The 22,217-nt window shown below is 39.5% G+C and overlaps 1 long non-coding RNA gene across 1 annotated transcript in view; it reads right to left on the reverse strand.

The window, feature by feature from the left end:
• LOC310900457 overlaps positions 1 to 22,217 on the reverse strand; it is a 288,227-nt gene that overhangs the window by 59,094 nt on the left and 206,916 nt on the right. Inside the window, exons 5-6 of the long non-coding RNA XR_014585138.1 lie at positions 20,668 to 20,868; positions 7,502 to 7,683 (exon numbers count right to left, since the gene is read on the reverse strand). This is a non-coding gene — a long non-coding RNA (uncharacterized lncRNA). The remainder of the gene's footprint in view (positions 1 to 7,501; positions 7,684 to 20,667; positions 20,869 to 22,217) is intronic.

A 22,217-nucleotide genomic window follows, 5' to 3' on the forward strand; every position in this document is an offset into this window, starting at 1 on the left:
GAAAAATGAAAACAATTGCAATATGACAATCAAAGGAAGGTGAAAGATCTAGTCCCAGGGCTTCCTGTTTCAGCTGAGAGTTTATTCAGATGGCCTCCAGATAATCTAAGCCAGAGAGAGGGCACACGGACTTATTATGATGTTTATTCTCTCGACTTTGTTAGCTGTCAAATGCAAGAACTATCTATCCAGGATGCATTCATGCTCTACCATTTCTACATATCGTTGGATTTAGGCCTTGATTTATGGTGTTGCAGTGGTAGAAGCAATATGGAGTTGAGAAAGAGTATAAGAAATGTGAACAAATGAGAACAAGCAAGAAATTTCTGTCTTAAGACATCTTCCATAATATAATTACGTACAGCATTTTTTCTATAGCAATTAAGTATACTTAGTAATCAAATAAACTACCCTCCTTTAGACATCTCTAGTATTTTAAAAAGGGATTCAAACTCAATGAAAATTTAAGATTTCACTTATAATAGTGTAAAGGAATTTCAGTCTGCCTGAAAATCTGTCCCACACCATGCTAAGCCTTTCCTGTAAAAAGTGGTTAGCTAGTTCAGCTAAGGCTACTTTGAATTGAGCAGTTAAAAGAAAACTAAACACAAAGACAAGGACAAATCATTTATATAGGAACCAGAAGTCAAAGGCAAGTCATTTAACCATTGCTAAAAACCTGGTTAGCTTATCTTCGCTGCACATGGATTAATAGCCTACAGCTCCAGCACTCGTAACGTCATGGAGTCAAACTCTATTATCTCCACTGGAGCGAAATACAGGCTCCAGAGCTAGAAGTCAAGGTGATATTATGGTTTCCTTAAGATCTACAATGAATAAAGAGGACAGATACTAGCCTAGGTAAAGGAAAAAGAGAACAAGGCTTAAAGCAATAACAGCATTGGTTAACGGTATATGGACACTAGAAAGTTGACAGAATGTTTTGCCTGGCTTATTCTGCTGCAGAGAAAGCATTTATCCCTGCTGTAGCTCCACTGAAACCTGTAACTAGCACCAAGAACTTGGGATTTCTAGCTCTAAAACCGATTTCATTAAGCAACACCAAAGAAACTCTGTTAAATGTAGCACTCATGGAACTGCTAAGGGAATTTATCTCCTTTTCAACCTCCAAGAACTTGATGAATTTGGTAAGTGCTAAAATTTGAACTAGTCAGAACTACCAGTATATGTTTGAAGTCTGTTTCTATCTTATCCACACACGTGCCCAGGAAGATCATAAGCCAATATGTAAGGGTATTTTCAAAATGTAGTTCTCATTACAATGCTATTATGAAATTTATCTTCTTTGTTCATTGTGTTGCACTGATTTAGGTGTTTTATCCTAGGTCTTACATTTAGTGCCTCTAAACCTAGGATCCATCTCAAGTATTACAGTAATCATATTAATCAAGTGCTTCATCCACTCCCCTTCGTTTATGATACAGCTTATATTCTGAAAGTTCTTAGGTCACAGAACCTTGAAATTCACCTTGCATAATACACAGTCACTATAAGTTATTAAAATAATTCCCTGAAGGTTATTTATTAGTAGTAAATTTAATAATGTTTGCTCATGCATTTAACTTTAAATGGATGCTTTAGATCAGAAACTGACCTGTACTTTTCTCTGAATTGAGAGCAAGAACTGTGGATGTAACAGGCCAGTCAGAGACTGAACAGAGACAAACTTGTTACGTATATCCAAAATGTCTTAAACAATGACAGTACAGACACTGCTATACATATTGCATGGATGTACATGAAGGATATAAATTACCACAATTGCAAAGGTTTCTTTTTTTTATAACTATTTGCCAACTTCACCCTCAAATCATAAATGATTACTAATTACTGTCTATCTGAAATAATGCAAATTAAAAAATAGCCATGGAAAGTCCCTAGTGACCTATAAGACACAAAATGTATCTACTGTACAATATTGATGACAACTATTCCTATGTGGGTTCACTTTTTAGGCACAAGTGATTCTGAGAGTCCCAGCTGGGGACTCTCCTGAGAGAAGCTTGCAAGTACAGGGCTGATGGCAAGGAACCAGCACGCAAGGGCAGTGAGCGAGCCCCCAGCAGAAGCCACAGCCAGATGGCCACAGAGGGACCCTGGCTGGACAAACCCTCAGGTGGGAACCAGAGGCTGGCATCCACAGCACACCTCCCTCCTTGTTTGCACAGCAGTGGTTTGTGTGCTGTGCTTAGTGGGTACCACTTGTGCTTAAACACGTTGGCCAAAACTGAAGTATACTTGTCTAGCTTCGGCCATCGGAAGACATGGCAAGTATATAGCACATTGCGATTTCTTAAAATGAAAATATCAGCTCGTTAGTTACCAAAAAAGTAAACAGAATTGTGAAGTATTGCAATGCCTACAACAGCTGTCCTTATCTGACTTGAAAGCCTGATGGTAAACAGAGGGGTTCTGGCCCGTCAGGATGCTGCTGCCACTGCCTGAGCTGCAGGAGTGTTTCTCTGCACCCCTGGCATAATAGCTGGCAAACAAAATGCAGTTGAGCAAGCTTAATCTGCAATAATTGTATATTACAAACATATTTATTCTCTTGAGAGAAACTCCTTCAAGGCTCCAGATGAGACATTTCTCACATATATTATTTAGCTTTTCCTGAGGCCTTAATGAATTGCTTTAAATTACAGACTTAGATATTGATTAGCCTCATTCAGTTGAAATCTAGGCTTAGCAATCTATACCGGTCTATAGTTTATTTGTGATATTATTCCTAATAAAGAGCTGCAATTAATCCACATCAAGAAAAATCAATTAATACAGATTTGTATCACAAAGAAAGAAATCCTCCTCGTATCTGCCCACTAATCCCAAAGCTTAGGCCTTTCTTTGCTACCAGGGAGGACAGACAAAAAATATTGATTTCACCCTATTTTTAAAACTTACAGTGATACAATAATAGCATGCAGAACAGACGGGGCTTATCAATTAAAACTATTTTTATATATGATGATAGATGAGGACACACAATGTCTGCCCTCTGAATTATTATTCATTATTAGTGTAATGGACTACTAGTTTTGTAATAATAATCCATAACGTTTCTGTTTCCATCATTTCATGCACAGCTTTCAAAGAGTCTGAATTCACTTATGGTATGGTTATGAATCTTGCAGCTTATGAATTACAGTACAGTAATGGTTCTAGAAGCAAAACTGCAGTTAGCTGCAGCTGCATGGGAAAGCAGAACTATTCTGTATAATTTTAGTCTAATGGTACAACATGAAGAAACACAAGATGTTATCCAAGTTAACATCTTTCTATTTTTATCTAGTTCTATCTCCCATTTGAACCTAGCTAATATCTAACCTAATTTATTAGACGTAAAAAATCTTATCAGAGTCTTCTTGCAGGAAGAATCACATAAACACCACGAATTAGATTTTACAATTTTAGAAGCCAAACTTTATCCTTGCTACACAAATAAGACAACAATGTGTCATTGTCCTTTCACAATTCCTACTGTAAACAGTTTATGTGATTTATTCTTTTGCATGCGAGATAATTACATATTTTATACCAGTGTATCATCAGTATGTTGTTATTCTGACTGCCCAATAATAGAAATTGTGTATTTTCCCACTGCAGTGAATGCTATTCTTAACATACATTGGCCTCAAAAAGCTAAAAATACCAGAGTTCTGTTGCCTGTGGGAAAGTTTTGCTGAAGTTATTTCTATTAAAAGTTTAATATTAGTCTCTTCCATTTTTCATACTGTATCTGCCATTCACATTTAATGCTGTCTTCTCTCATATGCAATTACTTACAAGTACTTAAGTGTCACATATGGCACATATTAGGCAAATAATGCCCTAATTCACTCTAATGCTAACATTAATATGAATGATTAGGACTGAGATAAGTACTAGAGAATACCATTTTAAAATAAATTGTGATGACATAGCAACAGCTCTATGAAGGATTAAGGAGTATGGATTATTGCAGGTTATGGTTCAAGATATCAAATGATATGGCTCTGTGTTTGGTCTTGTCAAGTACACTAGGAAATTAGAAGCCCAAACTTTGTATCTTTGTATTCGTTTGCTTATTTTTTTTAAAACTCCTCCAGTTTTTGATAGACAGTAAGTTCTGAAAAAAATAAAGATCAACTTGCTGTGAGCTGTCTACATCCACAGAAAGCTTTTTCGACAGCTGTTTAATTTATCTGGCAATCTAGAGCCAATCTAAGTGCAGACACAAAGAAAAAGCTCTACTTTTTATAAACATTCTATTTTGAACTCTAATGCATATATTAAAGGAAGATGCCAGTAAATAAATGACAATATTGTTCCTTTAAATTTATCTCTTCTTAATAGTATTTTTACTTTTCTTTCTCCAGAAGATAATGGAAGACTATTTAGAAAACTTAACTCATGCTATTGAACCCATTACACCCTACATAGCTTTCTACCTACACAGTCCAATCCTAATTTTTCTGATCTCTCCATGTGATACTTTTATACCTCATCAGTTTGTAAATCTATATGATTCCATTCAAGGAAATGAGCAATGAGTTGAGAAACATTAACTATTCCTTAGTTTATCAGATTTTGGGAAAGACCGAAGAATGAAGATACCATTAGCTTTTGGCTCACTCAAATACTTTTTAACACAAAGGAGAAAAATATTTTAGTTACTGAAGGTCTGACCAAGTGTCAGTTACCTTCAGCTTTGATGAAGCTTGCAAGTGAAGGAATATTGGTGATGTTCTACGTAATGTCATGACTGCTAGCACGAGTAAGTGCTAGTGCAGTTAAGAAAAAACAAAAGAACAATTAAATGGTTTTCTCTTGGGAGCTGTCTGCACTGGTATGTAAAGATCAGTCTCAGTCCAGTCTCAGTCTCAGCTTTGATATTCTACATCAGCTTAAGCACAGTGTCTTCTGAAGGGAACAGCCTTTTGATTATTCATTACAATGAGTGATCTCTGGGCCTCAGTGAGGTTTCATTGACTATCTCCAGTAAGAAATCACCTACCTGGATCCAAAATTAGTCACAAAACCTTCTCTCACAGTGCTGTTGCCAGAATAAGGACACTCAAAACTAGAAGGCATTGAGGCAATACAATAATATGTTGCATACATGTAAAAAACTAGTTTTTGTGGAAGATGATCTTTTATAAAATAATAGGTGCATTAGCATTGCATCAAAACAGGGAACACAAGAAATGAGAACCGAGCATCTATTCCACCGTGGAAAATTGTTGTATTCATTGTTTCTCATTACTGAGTTTGTATTGGTTTAGGTCAAAGAAGACATGCTTAATTTTGCAGATTCATACAGGACATTCAGTTTGGATTATCCAAGACAAAATTTACATCAGTGACTTCAGCTCAAGTTACAACCTGTCACCCTGATGTGTGCTGCTGGTGGTACAGCAAAAGCTGAGTTAGGATCCTGGCTTAGCAATACAAGACATAAGGAAAACATAAAAGCACACTTTAGGACATACCAAGATCAGCATGTTGAGTAGGAAGCCTCTTCAGATAGTCAGTTATTGACAACAGAAAGTTGGACATAAGTATGTGTACATTTGTCCCATATTTCTCCCCCCAATGTAGTGTATTCTACAGGGTTTCCTAAATGGATTCTTACTCAAATTAGAGTATATCTTTCAGTACAACTACGCTCCGATTTTACAATTTGTAGCAATTCAGAACCTACTTAATCTTCACTATGTTATTCTAGAGAAATGCAGAAGTAATGTAACTTTTACTTCCCTATTTGACAGCTCCCTTTTAATAAAATCATAGATCGTATTTGCCACTTAGTGTTTCTGGAAGATTATACACAGCTGATATCTACTGCAAGCACTGGCGCTCCACAAAATCATTCAGCTCATTTAAAATTCCTGGATACAGGTGTGTGGATATCTTGATTTTAACACTAATTTCAGTACTTTGGGTTTAAACTCCTGAGTTACAGTTGGAAAGGAAAACATTTATGACCACTATACTCATTATAAGATACGGATTTTTCTGAAATAAAGCCAGTTCTATCACTTCTACTGTATTGATCTACTATTTTAAGGTAGTGAAAAAGAATAATATTGTTCAGGCTTTCTTCTTAATAGATTTAAAAATTATCCTGGTGGACATAGATCCGCCTGTTCTCCTTATGTTTCCTTTATTATTATTCTGCAGTTTTAAGCCTCACTCATATGTATTGCTACAGCCTTCCTTTTCTCCACATATATAACTAAATATATTCATATATACATGTAACAGCTATTTTCCCTTCTCTACTAACATACTACTTAGTGATTTTTTTAATGACAGTAAACATCTTTATTAATTGTGGCTTTTCTGAATAGTCAATAAAACAACTTCATTGGCAGTATTTATATGCTTAAAGTTAAGCACATGTCTAAATGTCTCCTTGAACTGTAATGTATCTCCTTGAACTGTAATGTATCTGTTTTCAATGAAAGAGAAAAAAAAAAAGGAATAAAATAATTGGTTTGTCTTAATCTGGAAATCTGAATTAACTAACATGGAATATGGCCAGTTTTTAGCATAACTTCCTCTCAGTTTGTTCCTTATTTTCTCTTCTGTTCCTTTTCTGTTTGATCTTTTGATTTATTTTCACCTCTCGCTCTGTCATTTTAATTCCATCATGCATGTCATCCATGTCCTTGTGAGGGCTCTCTCTCAGATAATATGCTGCGTGGCTTTTATGTATACGCACGTATACACATAAACACACACACATACATACTTGTTTCTTCACTTATGTGTAAGGAATGCTTATACTATTTTTCCAGCTGTTTCTGTAAGCTCAATATGCTTATATGTAATGAATATCCTATTCATTAAAAAACAATCATAACTGAACATGAGTACATTTAATACATGTGCATTAAAAATATTTTCCTTTAAAGGTGAGCTGCAAAGGGAATTGAGGCAGGGAAATAAATCTCCCCCAAACCTCCCTTTTTTTAAGCACATGTAAGTTTTGCCTGTAAAATTCCACCCTCTCCCACTTCCCTCATCTCTGTCTTCCTGATATTTTGAAAGCCTGTACTACAGCAAATGCTTTGCCAGTTTATCTATTTCCTATGGACAGAAACTAAATCTATTGAAAATGACTGCACCAACTGAAGTGTGTCCCCCAGATGCTGATGAGGGTTTGGGTGTCTGTAGAAGACAGATCATACATTAATGTATCAAAATCAATCTAAACTAATTTAATTGTGCTGGCAAGAATTGTGTGAATAAAAAATGCTTGAGATACAGAACAACAACAGTGAGTATATTAAAAAAATCAAGCTGTGAACTCTTTCAAGCTTTCATTTTAAGTCATCAAGAAGTGATGAAAAACATAAATGTAATAAAAATAATCATTTGCAGGTCACTTTTAAATTATTTGACAAATGCAGACAGTGATATCATAACACTGAACCAGAGAAGACTCACATTCTCTCATCACTCATTTCCTTTCTCTTTACATTCCCATGCACTGTACCTCGTTTACACTTTTCCTTCTTCCTATTAACTTTTCCATCTTGTCTGCTTCCTCCACCTCTCAGTCTTCTGCGGAGCACACTGCTGTCTTGATAATCTTGCCAGGCCTCCTCAGGGACTGAAAGTACCACAATCTTTCCCTAACAAAGTTCTGGCACTTCCTCTTAAAGCTTCTTCTGGAACCTGGAAATGAAGAAGCATGTGAAAATGAGAAATAATTGGAATAAAAGTCAACTCACATCTTTGGAACTCAGAGGGACCCTGGACTGAGTGCTGCGGGAAAAGCATGGTCCCATCTGATCACAGCATGAGCGGAGTAAATTCACTGTCTGAAACTCAGTAGAGCAGGAAGAGTTTATGGAGGCTGCCATCAAGTGCATGGAGCCATACAGGACCGAGCATCAAAGAAATCTGTGATAATATTCATTCAGACAAATTCTGCTGGTGACAAATGATTCATCACGGAGCAATACATGAAGCCAGTAGGAATCAAAAGGTAATAGTCAGGACACCAAAATTTATTTCCAGCTAAACCACTAGTCTGTTTTGTAATCCTTACATATATATTTCTCTTCACCTCCTTTCTAAAGCATTTGCATCAAACTAGGAACCTTTTGAAGACTGTTTAAGGCAGTTAAGCAGTTAGGTTAGGTTTTATAGACACTTCTGTAATAAGAATAAATCATCAGTAATGATGTATCACTGGTGAACTCTAAAACATTTTAGAGAACTACAAACATGCTGACATTTCTTGTATATTCCAGGCACACATATATGGGAATATAAATGGAACACACGTGTATATATTATATATATATATATTTACACACACATGTATGTATCTGTGCATGTGTGTGCATGCATGTATACATACATGTCTGTCTCTAAACAAGAAGTATACCAAAGCTGAAGGAGAGCAGAACATTAATAGTTTGAACTAATGATGCTTTTTTTTTAAAAAAAAAAAAAAAAAGTGTGTGTGTGTGTGATTATTCATTTATTTCCAAAATGTCTTTTGTTTCAAAAATTTCTGTGGTAATTCAGAAGGACGCTAATGGATGGAGTTGTGAACTCTTCTACTACGAAACAGAACAGTTAAATTCATTACTGGCCATTAAGCTAAATCTTAATTACTGCTGCTTAGCCAAGTTAACAATACAGTACGAGCCCAGGTAAGCAATGAGTGCTCATATGTGCGCATCCTGCAAGTCTGTGTGTCCTGCTTGCTGACAAAACACGTATGCTGAATCTGCAAAAACAAATGCAGGCAAACCAAAGTCTAAGAGGCCAACTCTGTTCTCTGCTGGGTTAGTGAGAATTCCCTCGCTGGACACAAGTGCTGGGAAAGGATGTGCTTCTGTACGTACCAGAAGGGCTGCAAAAAGGTGGGGTCATGGGGCAGAAACTTGCTATCCCAAATCTGGAAATCCCGCCAGCCCAACCCTGCAAGCCAGCTCTGACAGAAGCTATGTAACTGTTCCTGGTGGGGTCAGGGGGACATGGGCCATATGTTTGAGTGCATAAAATTGTAATTCAACAATGGAAATTACACACCTCAGGGAGAGCAGGTATTTTCTGATCAATGTAAATGGAATCAGTGCCTGAAAGAATCTGAACTTGGCTCTGTTGCCCGGAAAGGAATAATTTCTCAAATTCTGGTTTTGCTTGTTCTCCAATGGCCGATCTGCTTTGCTCCTGTCATGCACAGTTTACACAGTGAGAAATCAGTCCTCCTGTTTGTGGTGCTTTTTTGTGGGTCTCCCAACTGCTGCCATGGCAGGTGGGCTTGCGGGCTTTTATGAGCCACGACATTTAGGAAAAATGAGAACTGTTTTTGCAGCACAGTATGAAATTTGCCTACTACCCCAGTGCCATAATGTGATCATAGAATCATTAAGGTTGGAAAAGACCTTCAAGATCATCTGGTCCAACCACCCCTCTACTACCAATGTCACTGACTAAACCATGTCCCCAGGCACCATGTCCAACCTTTCCTTGAACACCCCCATGGATGGTGACACCACCACTTCCCTGGGCAACCCGTTCCAATGCCTGACAATTCTTTCTGAGAAGAAACGTCTCCTAATTTCTAACCTGAAACTCCCCTGGCACAACTTGAGGCCATTCCCTCTAGTCCTATCACTAGTTACCTGTGAGAAGAGGCATACCCCCAGCTCCCCACAGCTTCCTTTCAGGTAGTCGTAGAGAGCAATGAGGTCTCCCCTGAGCCTCCTCTTCCCCAGACTAAACAACCCCAGTGCCCTCAGCCGCTCCTCACAGGACTTGTGTTCCAGGCCCTTCACCAGCTTCACAGCCCTTCTCTGGACACACTCCAGGGCCTCGGTGTCCTTCTTGTAGTGACGGGCCCAAAGCTGAACACAGCACTCGAGGTGCAGCCTCACCAGAGAGAGTACAAAGGGATGATCACTTCCCTGGTCCCGCTGGCTACACTATTCCTGATACAAGCCAGGATGCCGTTGGCCTTCTTGACCGCCTTGGGCACACTGCTGGCTCGCGTTCAGGCGAGCATCGATCAGCATTGATCACTTTTAGGCTCCATTGTCTCAAGACCTATGCAAAGAATTTTATACTGTACTGAAATGAATTGTAACCTTCATTAACTGAAGGCAATTTCAGTGTATGAAACTCAGCAAAAATTGTAACAGGAAAAAACAAAGTGTAACAGCCACAGAGCTTTCCATAGTTACGAGGTTTGGGGCCTAGTTCCCGCCTGGTTCACCTTCTCTCCTCCCCTCTCTCCCTGTCTTCACAGCAGCTTCAGGACATGCGTGTTGTTCCTGCTTTCTACTCTCATGTTCTTTGTCCCTTTCCATGTTTAGGTCACACATCCTACACCCCCAGCCAAAAACGGGGACCACCTGATGCTGAGGAATGCCATGTTGCCCTGCTTGTCCTGCAGTTAGATAGGAAGGACATCTATCCCGGAGCACTTGTCTGCTTCCACTACCATAATAAGCATGATTATTAACTAGATTACCACATGCACTTTTAAAAAAAGATGGAAAAATGGCCACAGAGCAGAAGAGGTTGATAACAAGACAGTTAATGGCTTAGGCACATTCAGTGTCCACTCCTACTGAGTTTAAGCCCAATTCAGTAAAAAATGTGCAGGCTGCTCACCATCAGCACCTCACCTACACGCTATAAAAGCCTTCCAGGAAGCACCAAGTTAGCAGGTGACATCTGATGAGCTTGCAGAGTGGGGTGCTTGGCCACAGGCATGACAAAGTTTTCTGCATCTCACCTTCAAGGGTTTTGCTTGCTTTTCTTTTTGGTAAAAGACAGCTCGTGAAGTAACTCCTGACACAGGTTGCTGGTCCTGGTGAAGGCCAGCCAGAATAATCACCTCAGTACACAGCCCTGCCTGCTCAAGACACACTTCTGGCACAGTTCTGGAGTCCTTGCCATAGGAACAGTGATGAATGGCAGATTTATATTGTAAAAAGGCTAGCAAGAATCAGCCTCTTGTCACCTGCCTTTGCCAAACCAATGACAGACCAATGATAGAAGGCAATAAGTCTTTGCTTTCTTTGGCACCTAGTTTCCAGGGTTTAGTGCAAAAGTGGAAGTTTCTCTGTCATACCACATAGGGGCAAACTTGCAAGTGAAGGTTTTCAAGGTACAATATATGGAGCTGTGTGGGCACCTGTATGCAGGTGGGAGTGGGTGGGTGGGGTGTTGCTCACTAACCGTATATATAATGGTACTTACACAGAGTCATTTAGGTATTTTACTGCGTCACACCTTAATGACATCAGCTGATAACACACTGGTATCACGCATACCAATGGATACTAATATTCGTAGCCTGACTGGTATGGAGCTGGTTGGATTATTTACTTACTGGAATTTAGCTTTGTCTGCTGTTCTTAGACACTGCAATCTTCCACAACACACGATCAATGAGCAAGGAACATTTCACAGCCAGAATTATCAGACAAACTGATACAACGCATCAGACCTCTTTTTTTAACTCTCTGACACCCCCCCCCCCCCCTTTTTTTTTTTTTCTCTAATTTTGCTTGGGCTTCAATACTTATGAAATGTTACTTTTGCATTCAGGGAATAGGCTTAACCCAGGTAACAGAAGAGAGAAGTTCTTGGCACACAGACCAACTGCTACTGTACTTGGCACTGATCAGATGAACACCAGGGACTACTTTAGAGAGGCCAGTGTAATCTCTACGGCCATCAATTACTTGCTGAGAAAGTTCACATCTTCCAGCTAGTAGCAGCTGTGCTGGTGATTTCTTTGATACACGATGCTATCCATTTAAAGAAGTACACTCAATAGCCTTTTGCCTTTTCTTTAAGACCTCTAGTCCCTACCAGTAATGGGTAAAGTTTTCAAAAGAGCCTAGAGCCTATTTTCCAGGATGATTTAGTCACAGGCTCCCACATAAGCTTATTCATCCTGCCGCTGGGGCTGTGGTTACACACACATTTCTCCAGGACACCGAGTCAGCGTCAGCAGGCAATGCCCACTCTGGCTCGCTGCTGCCTGCTCCCATCCTGCTGCCACCCCTCCGTGCAGAACAAGGAGGGCAATGTAGAGACCGCCACAAACGGCCCTGGCGGTGGCAGCAAGACCTGCTGGAGCCAGAATTGCCACAGAGAGAGGTGTTTGTGGAACCAGAGCCTCAAGCAATTCTCAGTCAGGTAAATAAATGTCCATGGAGCTCCAGCCTACCACAGCTAGACTGCTTCCAATACCTGAGCTCTAGAGACAACCCAGGTAGCTTTCCACATCATCCCTGGCAGGTGTCTAGGTACACCTTTAGATGCTTCTGCTGGTTTGGGATTGCCTCATTCACTGGTGGAAATAGCAGTGTTCATTTTCCAAGAAGCTAAGTCACATCTATTATTGTGTTTCAATGGAGAAAGCAAGCATGAAAGCACCTGGAGATGGACAGCCTTGGGCTAGCAAATCCTGGTCCCTCAAGACCTACTGCTTTGCCTACTGCAAACACACTATCTGACAGCCATAAATCACAAACTTATTATGTAATGGTCATGCCATTTCATAGACAAAGATGTATTTCACAGGGAGTATGGTTTTAATAAACAGGCAGCCTTTCAGTGGCTAGACTGGAATAAGCCAGTGATCTCAGTCCAATTCCTGCTGGAAAGGTAGTCACAGCACAAAAACCACCAGCACAAACGGACAGACTGTTACACACGGCAATGGGAAGCCGAACGGCTTTCTTGCTCCAGTGGTGGCAGGAGGCACGTTTACGGCAGGAGCACCAATGCCCTCAGCAGGCTGGGCAAGCCCCACAGAGTTGAGGCGTTGCAGGAGGCTCTGCCTGATCCAGCCTGAGACGATGCTGAGGATTTTGCTACTTTGGGGCTGCCTTGCTTGGATGCACACAATTGTCTTTAGACATTTAATTAGTTCATCTTAATGCTACCATGCAGTAAACTGAGGGATTCATAGGGCTGACTGAGTTAAGACCCAAACTAACATGTGCAAAGCATGCACTTGTGAAATGCAATGAGAAATATTCATTATTCTTGGATAGAGCTCCCTTTTAGTTCAGCAGTTATAGCAGCTGTCGTCATTTACTGCATTAGCAAGCACTGTTCCTGTGAATTTATATCATCGTATCCTGGAGTTCTTTGCCAGCAATATGCTTAACCCACTGCTGCAAAATAATCCCATATATATTGGCTACATATTTGAGATATTATGATTAGACTTTTTTAGAGGGTGTTAGGAATTATTTTTATAAATGTGGCATGTGTGTATGCACAAGGCTTTTTACAATCAACCTTAAAAAGGAAAGAAATATATTTTCATTTTTTAACTTACTTAACTGACATGGTTTCCCCTGGTTTCTGATAGGCATCAAACTAATACAGCCATGCTGTTACTATGAAATATTTAGGAAATAACTAAAGAAGTAATGTAACTTAATATATTTTCCTGAAGTATGATTCTAACAGATTTCCCATAAACTATCAAATCTGTCATTATAATGGAATAGGTGATGATATCTGAGAATGTCTGATGAGGTCAGTCAGAAGGCTGATAGATATGTGCCTTTAAGAAACACAGGGATTAGCAAGCAACGTAGCTATGCTCTGCAGTTCCAAGCCGTGCAATAAGCTTGTCCTTCCTATAATGTCATCTTCAACATGTTAGAGAAAATGCATAGAGGAAACACCTGATCAAAACATCTTCAAATTTTGGTTGTTATAAGGATACAAGAAGTTTGACTTTTTTTTTTCCCAATGACTTTTAGACCTCAGAGACTTCAGCCTGCAGAGTAAAGGGCAGTTTTATTCAAACAGAGAAAATCTTATATATTCCAGAAGATGCACAGCTGCCATTTCATGCATAGACAAACCTTTTATGGCAAATTAATTCCAAGAAATAATTTAATGGAGTAGTATGGACCTTACCAGTATTGATCATAAAATAGCAAAATCTAGTGCAGTTAAACAAAACAGTATGTGTGACTGCACTTTGAATGGGAAAAATAGATTTGGGAACAGTGTGTTTCTAAATGCTTTTGATAACCCTTGCAGAGTGTTGATAGACAATTTATGCACAAGATTCACCAGACATTCCCTGCTGGGTCTCATCCACTGAGGATATAAATCTGCCAGCACAGATACCATATCATCCACAGCTCCAGAGTTTGTTCCTTAAATCAAGTTACAACGGCTGGTGTGCATTGCTAAAATATTGGTGTGCTAGTCAAAATGGCAGCCCTCAGAAACACCCATGTTTTAAGACTATTGTTAATTTTGTTACAATACATCACATTAGACCATCTTTCTCCACAGAGGGTTTGAAAACTTATGTTTCCTCTTTCATTGAAATTCAGAGACCTCTAGGACAAGGGATGCTACAGCTCTGCACTGTGGAGTTTGAACTTGAAGATAAAGATAAGTGCTTTACCCAGCCAACAGATTGCACCTTTCAGACTTTTTTTCTTTTCTTTTTTTTTTTTTTTTTTTAAATGTGTCTGTTAAGAACAGTATTCTGGCTAGTTTCTTCTTGTTCCTTCCCTCCCTCATACCTTTTTACTGAGCCATCTATTTGACAAATTAAAAGGAAGTCCCTAGTGAGCTCAAAGCACAACTACATCTGCTTGGATTTCCTGTATACCAACACTGATTCAACTCAAAGACACTTTCCAAAGAGCTGGCAGAGAGTCCCTTGGGCATCACCCCAGCAAGGCAAATTCGGGAGCTGCAAGTATCCCTATTTCTGACCAGCCTGCATTTTCCTTCTCTAGATTTGCATAACCAAGCCTGGATAAGGATGTGAACGCACCCCAATAAGCCAGTACACACAGACTCTATTCAAATCATCACTGCAGGACTGGTGCAGTGTCTTCGCAAACTGGAGCTGACTTGTTGATCCTCCTGCGCTCAGAAGATTGCTGTCTGGCACCACTGGTGAGACTGAGATTTCTGACTACAACCAGCAGAACTTTTCCATGCACCAGTGTGCCAGGAAAACAAGGATACTCCTTGCAACAGTTGCTCCCTGAGGGAGGAGGAAATTAGGGAGAGGGAAACACAGAATTACAGCTACTTCACACTACTGACTTGGCACGTGTGCTGGTATTACCAGCTGTCAGAGCCTTGCTCTAGGAAAATGCTATGGCCACACCTCTCAGAGCTTGGTGACAGTGTTGTAAAGGATGTAACAAAGCACAGAGGTAGGGGTGAGTGCAGTAAAATTAATCAAAGGGCCTGGTTCTGCAAAGATATGCTGTACATATGCTGACTTCTTTACAGGGGACTTAACTCCCTTCCAGACTGGATCTTCTATTCAGATCAAGCTGTTGTAATAGATTTTCAAGAATGATAACACATTCTGAGCCTATGAGACACTGAGCCCTTGAGTTCAGGGAAAGTTGTGGGTGCTGTGATTAGACTTCTAGATAAACAAATCCTAAGGGATGTTCCTGCCCAGCACTTAACATTTTCAGTGAGATACCGTACTGAGGCTTTTGGAAAAGAGTCTTAATTTGTCCTTATTTAGAATGGCAAGAGCTTCTGTCTACAAAACTGCTTTGATATTTTCACATTATCTGCTATTAAAATCAAAGCAGTGGGTTGCATCACACTTAAGTGCTACCTGCAAGGAATAATCTGTCACTAAGTGAAGATAGTAATCACTGAATGAACGAATTGAGGTTACAGACTCTCCAGTCCCTTCATTATTAAAGTAGAAAAAGGTGTTTTGAAAATAAAGCAGAGTTTCAGAAAAGAGTCTTGGCAATAACTGATGTTTTTCAGTGCAAGCCATGTGATATGCCTCAGCAGCTCTCTAGCTGCTTCTGAGCTGAATACTGCTCTACTGTATATCCTGCTTCCTGGCATCATCTTGGCTTATTTAAGGGCATCCAGCAGGTCTTTTACTTACATTTCATCTGTAAGCATGGAGGAATACAAAACATTTTCAGACTGACCCCAAAATGCTGTGTTTGCGTATCTAAAAGCACCATTAATTTCATGTGAAAGCCACACCTTCAGCACCACAAATCCACCCACCAGCTATATATTCAATCCCAAACTGAAAGTTATGCATGTTCTTGCTAACCTAGTTTTGTATGTGTGTGTTTTTTTAACAATAGGCCTAAATCCATATTAATGATCCAAAAAGTGACCAGGCCTGAGCACCTTTTGTCCTCTACACATTAACTATCCAATAATCAACAGTAGCTGTCCTGTACTCTGGTGTCTTTGGCCTAATTCAGAGGGACAGATATTTATCATCACCCTTGAATTGGGTGACCCATTCTGACAGGTCGACATCCTTATTTATGTAACAATGTCATAGACAGTAACTGCTAATGAGTGGAGTGACACAGGGGTCTGTTAGATGGAAAGGCAGAGGAAAGCTGAAAAGGGCATGAGGGGTTAATGGGACTTTTCTGTTCCAGCCTCCTGGGATGTGTAATTATGTCCTAAGAAGAAATGAATGTATTGATTAGATTAGTGTGCAATTGTGTTCGTGTGCACACGTACAGTGCCGCATGCATATAGTCAGTAATTGTGTGTGCCTCTATTTTTTCTGTATGTGTTTTTAACGTAAACTATTTTTGTCCTTTGGCCAGAAACAGGCAGCACACTCCCACAGTCCTCTTCTTGTCCTCACTGGGGCAAGATCCTTGTGAATCCATGTGGAGTTTATCTGAGTAAAGGCTGAATTCAACTTCAGTAAACACCAAATAAGGCCTTCAGGATTAGGCCCTCACAAACAAATGACTTCCTATTTGCATTGTTTGGTACAAATACCCACCATCACTTAAAATAGCAGTAAAAGCAGCCAATGCATTGTAAACAATAAGTGAGCGTTGTCTGCTTAGGAGACCTTCCACCAGACAAAGTAGGCCATGCTCATCCCTAATGTAAGTCCTCCTCTATCAGCCTGCTTACAGTAGAGAGGAATTTGGCCCAGCATTCTTTCTCATCAAGTAAAATATGTTCTCTGACAGGTCAAGGAAAGCATCCTTCACACGCTCACAAAGGCCCAATTCTCCGCTGCATCTCCTAAGTGTGTGATCTGAACTTGAGGGCGAATTCCCTTGATGGGAAAGACAAAACAATAGAGAAGAGCAGGAAAAAAAAAAAAAAAAGGAAAGCATGTCTGAAAATCAGAGCTGCCCATGGCTCCGAAGGCAAAGGAATGCAGCTGATAGTGGTACTCCTGCCTATTGGTGCTGATAGGGAAAGGCAGAAGAATTGTGGCTTTTCATACCTTGTAAATACTGCACAAACTCCAGCTAGGAATAGAGCCTTGTATGTCCAGTAGGCCGGTATTTGATGCTTGGGTAAATAAGGAACAACAAGGGTTAGCCTGGCAGTAGGAATAGACTTTTTTGGGTCACAACCTCAGTCCCTTGTCCCTGCGATAACGAAGGCCACAGAAGCAGCGTGCACAAGCCTTTGATAAATGAGTACCTCCAGTTGCATGCTGAAGAAATAAATTACTTTCTAGTGACTCCCTCTGGAAAGAAGCAGCATTATTAGGCTCTAGTGGGATTTCCTTCTACCCCACTCTTGACTAGGACCTTTGTGAGGCAATGGGGGAAAAAAAAAAAAAAAAATCTGAAGGATTCCTAAGTCTCAGAGGGCCCACTTTACCGAACTGCAATTTTTGTGAACTGTGGCTAGGATTCCAGACATAACACTCAGGAAAGGCTGTATTACAGAGAGGTAAAAAAGGTCTTACTGAGCAAGGTTTCTGAACATTTCAGAAATGTTTAAACTATTTAATATAAGAGCACACTGTGAGGTCAGTGTCACTAGAGAAACATCCCTTGAAAACAGATTCTGACTAATCTAGATTTTTTTCTAAAGAATGAAAGATGGCAGGTATGGCAGACATTGCACTTGCAACATGAAGATCACTTGAGCCCTACTACTGAGAGATACCATCACAGCTAAAAACAATTATTTCCCATTGCACAATATTTCTACTTCAAATTTTCTCATTGAAGGAGCACTGTGGAGGCATTTTTGTAAGTGTTTTGGTGTAAAAAAATTCTGGGGAACACTCTTATAAAAGAGATTCTAATCGTATTCCCTACAAAAGGACTTAAAATCAAAGATGAATGTCCACCTTCTCAAAATTTGCCGCAGGAGTCAAAATACAGAGTAAAAGCCTGGCCCTGGCAGTGTCTGAAGGAGTTTTATCACTGGCTTCAGTAGGGCTGAGATAGCATCTGAAGTGAAAGCACTGGAGAAGGAACAGCCTAATAAAACCACGGTATTTTCTTCCACATTATGTACGAAGTTAAAGCAAGTTCAGTATCCAGAGTGAATGGCAGAAAGACGCTCCAAAGGAAGAGGCATTCCTAATGCCATAGTTCAAACGCAGGTCTGAAAAGCAGACGCAGGAAAGTTAATTTTTCAGTGACTGCTGGCCCTTTGACTCCTAATAGTTAAGGGTGGGTTCACATTTGGACACTCAAACAAAACTGATTTTGCCATTATATTGATGGGAACTTTGTAACGCAATGAATCATCATCAACCGGCTGATTTATTTCAGAGGGCAACTTGAAGCAGCCAACTTGGAGCAAGGTAGCCCAAACTAAGCAGAAATATCCTTCCCTGTCCCATTTATTAGTGTCAGCATCAGCATAAGCTTTTCTCCTTAATGGACCAATCTTTCATTCAGGCCATAGAGGATCCTGAGAAAGTTTTCTTCGTTTCTTTATATTTTGCCAAACTTCTAAGTGAGCTCCTAAAAACTTATTGAAAGAGCATTACTCAGTCTGACACATTCCATTTATTTCAATATGGTGACAAAGAGAGAAGATCTAGTTAAAAATATTGCAACAGCCTTATGGGATACTTATGGGTTTCTTAAATGTAATACATCACAATAGAATACTTTGTTTTTGTAGAAGGGCATTCTGTATTCGCCAAAAAAGCTGCTGACTTAATCATTAGTTATGATGAGAAGAGATTTAGTGCTCTCTTTCTTTACACTGTCAGTGAGAACAATGTCTATGAAAAAGCCTATGCTTCCCATTATAAATCACTATAAGCTCCATGAAAATTTCTCCTCTACCCTGGGGTTTAAGTGAGCAAATACTCAGTGATGCAGACTCCCAATAGTAGCACTTCATGCCTAGCTCCACAAGTTTATGAAATGCTATGGTTCAATATAAGTCTAGGCACTACCCCTGCATGCAATTTCCATTGTGTAGCAATTTATGTATGGCAAGTCTTTGATAAAAACAAATGAAATACCTACGAGTTTCCCCCTCTTTCTTTGCCAACTATATATATTTTTAAATACTTTCAAACTGGAACACAGTATCACTTTTACCATTAAAAATATACACCAATGTTTACCTACCCTTTAATTTTTCATCCCCTAATATTCAGAAGAAAACCTTTCAGATCTTATTTAGGGTAAGCAAGGATTCAAAACTGAAGCTATTCAAAAAATAAATAGCTTGTAGATGTTTCCCTTCACTGAATAAAGACTATCGCATCAGATCGTCATAAGAAGACAAATTCAACCGTACGTGATATGGGAGGAAGTTCTGAAATTTATAAACCTCTCTCAAAATAATTTGTATAAGAAATACAGATTTAAAAACCTAGAACAAGGCATCCAGATTTGAAAATCTTTGACCTTCCCTGTCTTCCTACTTTCCCCTTCCCCTCCTCCCCCTTACCATAGTCACATACACTGGCTGGATTTTATTGTAAACTTTGAAAATAAATAATAAAAAAAAGAGCATTCCACACATCTGCAAGCATTTTTTTATTTGTTTGTTGGCCAAGGCTGACAGCTTTTTTTGTTTCCTAGTTTATCAGAAGTCTATCAAAATAGTTTGCAGAAAAGGAGCCAGGACACTTTCCCTAGATTTTAGTGCCCTCTAATATTTAAATTAATTCTTCCGCTTTTGTTTGTTTCTTTGTTTGTTGTTTCCCTTATTCATTGCTTTTCTCATTTCTTGAAGATAATATCCTTATTTCAGGAGAGGGAGATGTTTGTTTCATGACAACAAACTGTCTCAGTCTCCTCCTTTTCCGGGTTTAACTTTTTGAGCTTTATTCAAAATTCCTATAATTGGGTTCAATTTTGAAAGGGAGGACTTTGATTGAAAGTTCTCAGCCACCCACACTGGACCTGAAAGGCCACTAGAAATAGCCCTTGTCTGCTTCATTTCTCAGGAACCAGAATAGACACATTCCCTCTGGTCTGCCCTAAGATATGGATTTGGCTCAGTAAGCAAATGTCAGCTGCAGAAGCAGCTGGCTGCAGAGCAGTTTTCGTGGAAACTGGGAGCCTGTGTCCTCTGAAAAAAATATAATACTATTTCACTAATTTATTCTTTTTAATTTATTTTGAATGATCTTTGAAATGGGCAAGAATGACAGTAAAGTCAAATCGTTATTGGTCTTTTGATTTCAGTTTGATTATTGACAATATTACTGTGAATAAAAATGATTATAAATTTATACTGAAACATTGTATGTTAGATATTGGCAAGACCTTTGTACTAAAATGCAACAAGATAAAAGCACAAGCATTATAGGTCTCTGGCTATTATCACAGCTCCCAAAGCTACATGCTGACATCAGGAGTCTGACTTTCACATACAAGAAAGACAGGCCTTAGTCCTCACAGGTAAATAATGCCTGAAGATGTCACCTACCTTAATGGTTTTATTGATGTCTGAGTTTTCAAGCAGACTACAACACTAGAGGTGGGAACTCGGCCAGTCCTCTTAAAGGGATGAAATCCTGCCTGGGAATGGGCGGTAGTGCAGAGGTTCCAGTGCCAGCATCCCAGGTGGACTCCCCACAGGAATTACCAGCATAGCCTGTCACCCGCTGTTGTGGAGACAGACTTCACCCTGTACAAAGATAAAGAGCAGATGATTTAAACACAATGTTTTCCAAAGAGAAGACAGCTTTTGAGTGGGTAACTTCGCAATTTACATGTAAAGCTGAGGTAAGGCCCAAATGTGACTCCATCACGGATTGCCAAAGCCTCAAACTATCTTAACCCATCTAGAGCTTTGAACAAAACCAAAACTCTTTAAACTTCTCGAAAGTACCAAATACTCCACTAATCAAAATAATTAGCATCTTTAACACTCCAATATTCCTCCATCCTTACCAATCCTGCAGATAAACAATCAGGTTACTCAACCATGATTGTACTCCCCATGCCTTTGTAGATCTGTGTTCCCGATTCCACCTTTCTGTGTTAAGTGAAATATTTGCTTTCCAATATTCCACTGACATTGAAAAACCTGTGGTGAAATTAAAGCTAAAATTATGAGTAATGAAATGCATGAAATTGTACTAATTGCTGCAGTAACCTCCTCGACTGATCTATCTGGTGTCATCGGTTTCCTGTGTTCTACGTCTCAGGTTGCGTGGTGTGTTTTCCCATCCAGTCTTACACCAATCCAGCCCTTTCCAACAACAGATTTTGCTTTGGTTTTGAGTCCCACACCTTCTCAAGACCAGTTTACCTCTCCCTCCCCCCGCAGCTGCTATCCAGGGGGATACCCAAACTGCCCACTCTGGATTTGTGCTGCTTTCTCCTGGGGGTGGCAGAATCAAATGAACAGAGGGCTCCCTCAAAGGATCCTTGTCCTTTGTGCAGGTTTCCTAACTTTAAACCAGGGATGAAAAAAAAACAAAGCAAACGTGACCCTTGCAATTGAGATCCTTTATTGGCACAAGCAGTCCTATTAAAGTTGAACAGGAACAGACATCATAATAATTAAAGTGGGCATGAGTTGGCTTTGAATTGCAGGAACTCTGGGTGACCACATTTCACTTTCCCTGTCATTGAGTAAGATAGAATTTCCTCCTTCTCATCAAATGGCAACTCTTTTATTTATGGATTACGTCTATGTTTTGCAAGGAGGTAAAGTTACTGATAAAGTTTTCCTGAAAAAAACACACTACACATTTTATTTCAGCTCCACAGATGACTGCAGTTGATCACATATGTTTCCCAGCAGCGATCAGTGTATCCAATTAGAAAGATCACAGAATATTTTAGAGGTCTTAGGATCATTTGGTCAGCCAAAAGATTTGGGCTTTGAAAAAAGAACATGAAGGCAAATATGGTATGTGCTATTTATCATGACAACCATGCATGGTAAAAAATTCTCTTAAAACTAGTTGTACAGATGTAATCCTTAGCATTAAATACCTATATGTGTGAAAACCAGGAGATTGCTTT

The sequence above is a fragment of the Anser anser genome (genome assembly GCF_964211835.1).
Source record: "Anser anser genome assembly, chromosome: 5".
In the NCBI taxonomy this organism is placed as follows: Eukaryota; Metazoa; Chordata; class Aves; order Anseriformes; family Anatidae; genus Anser; species Anser anser.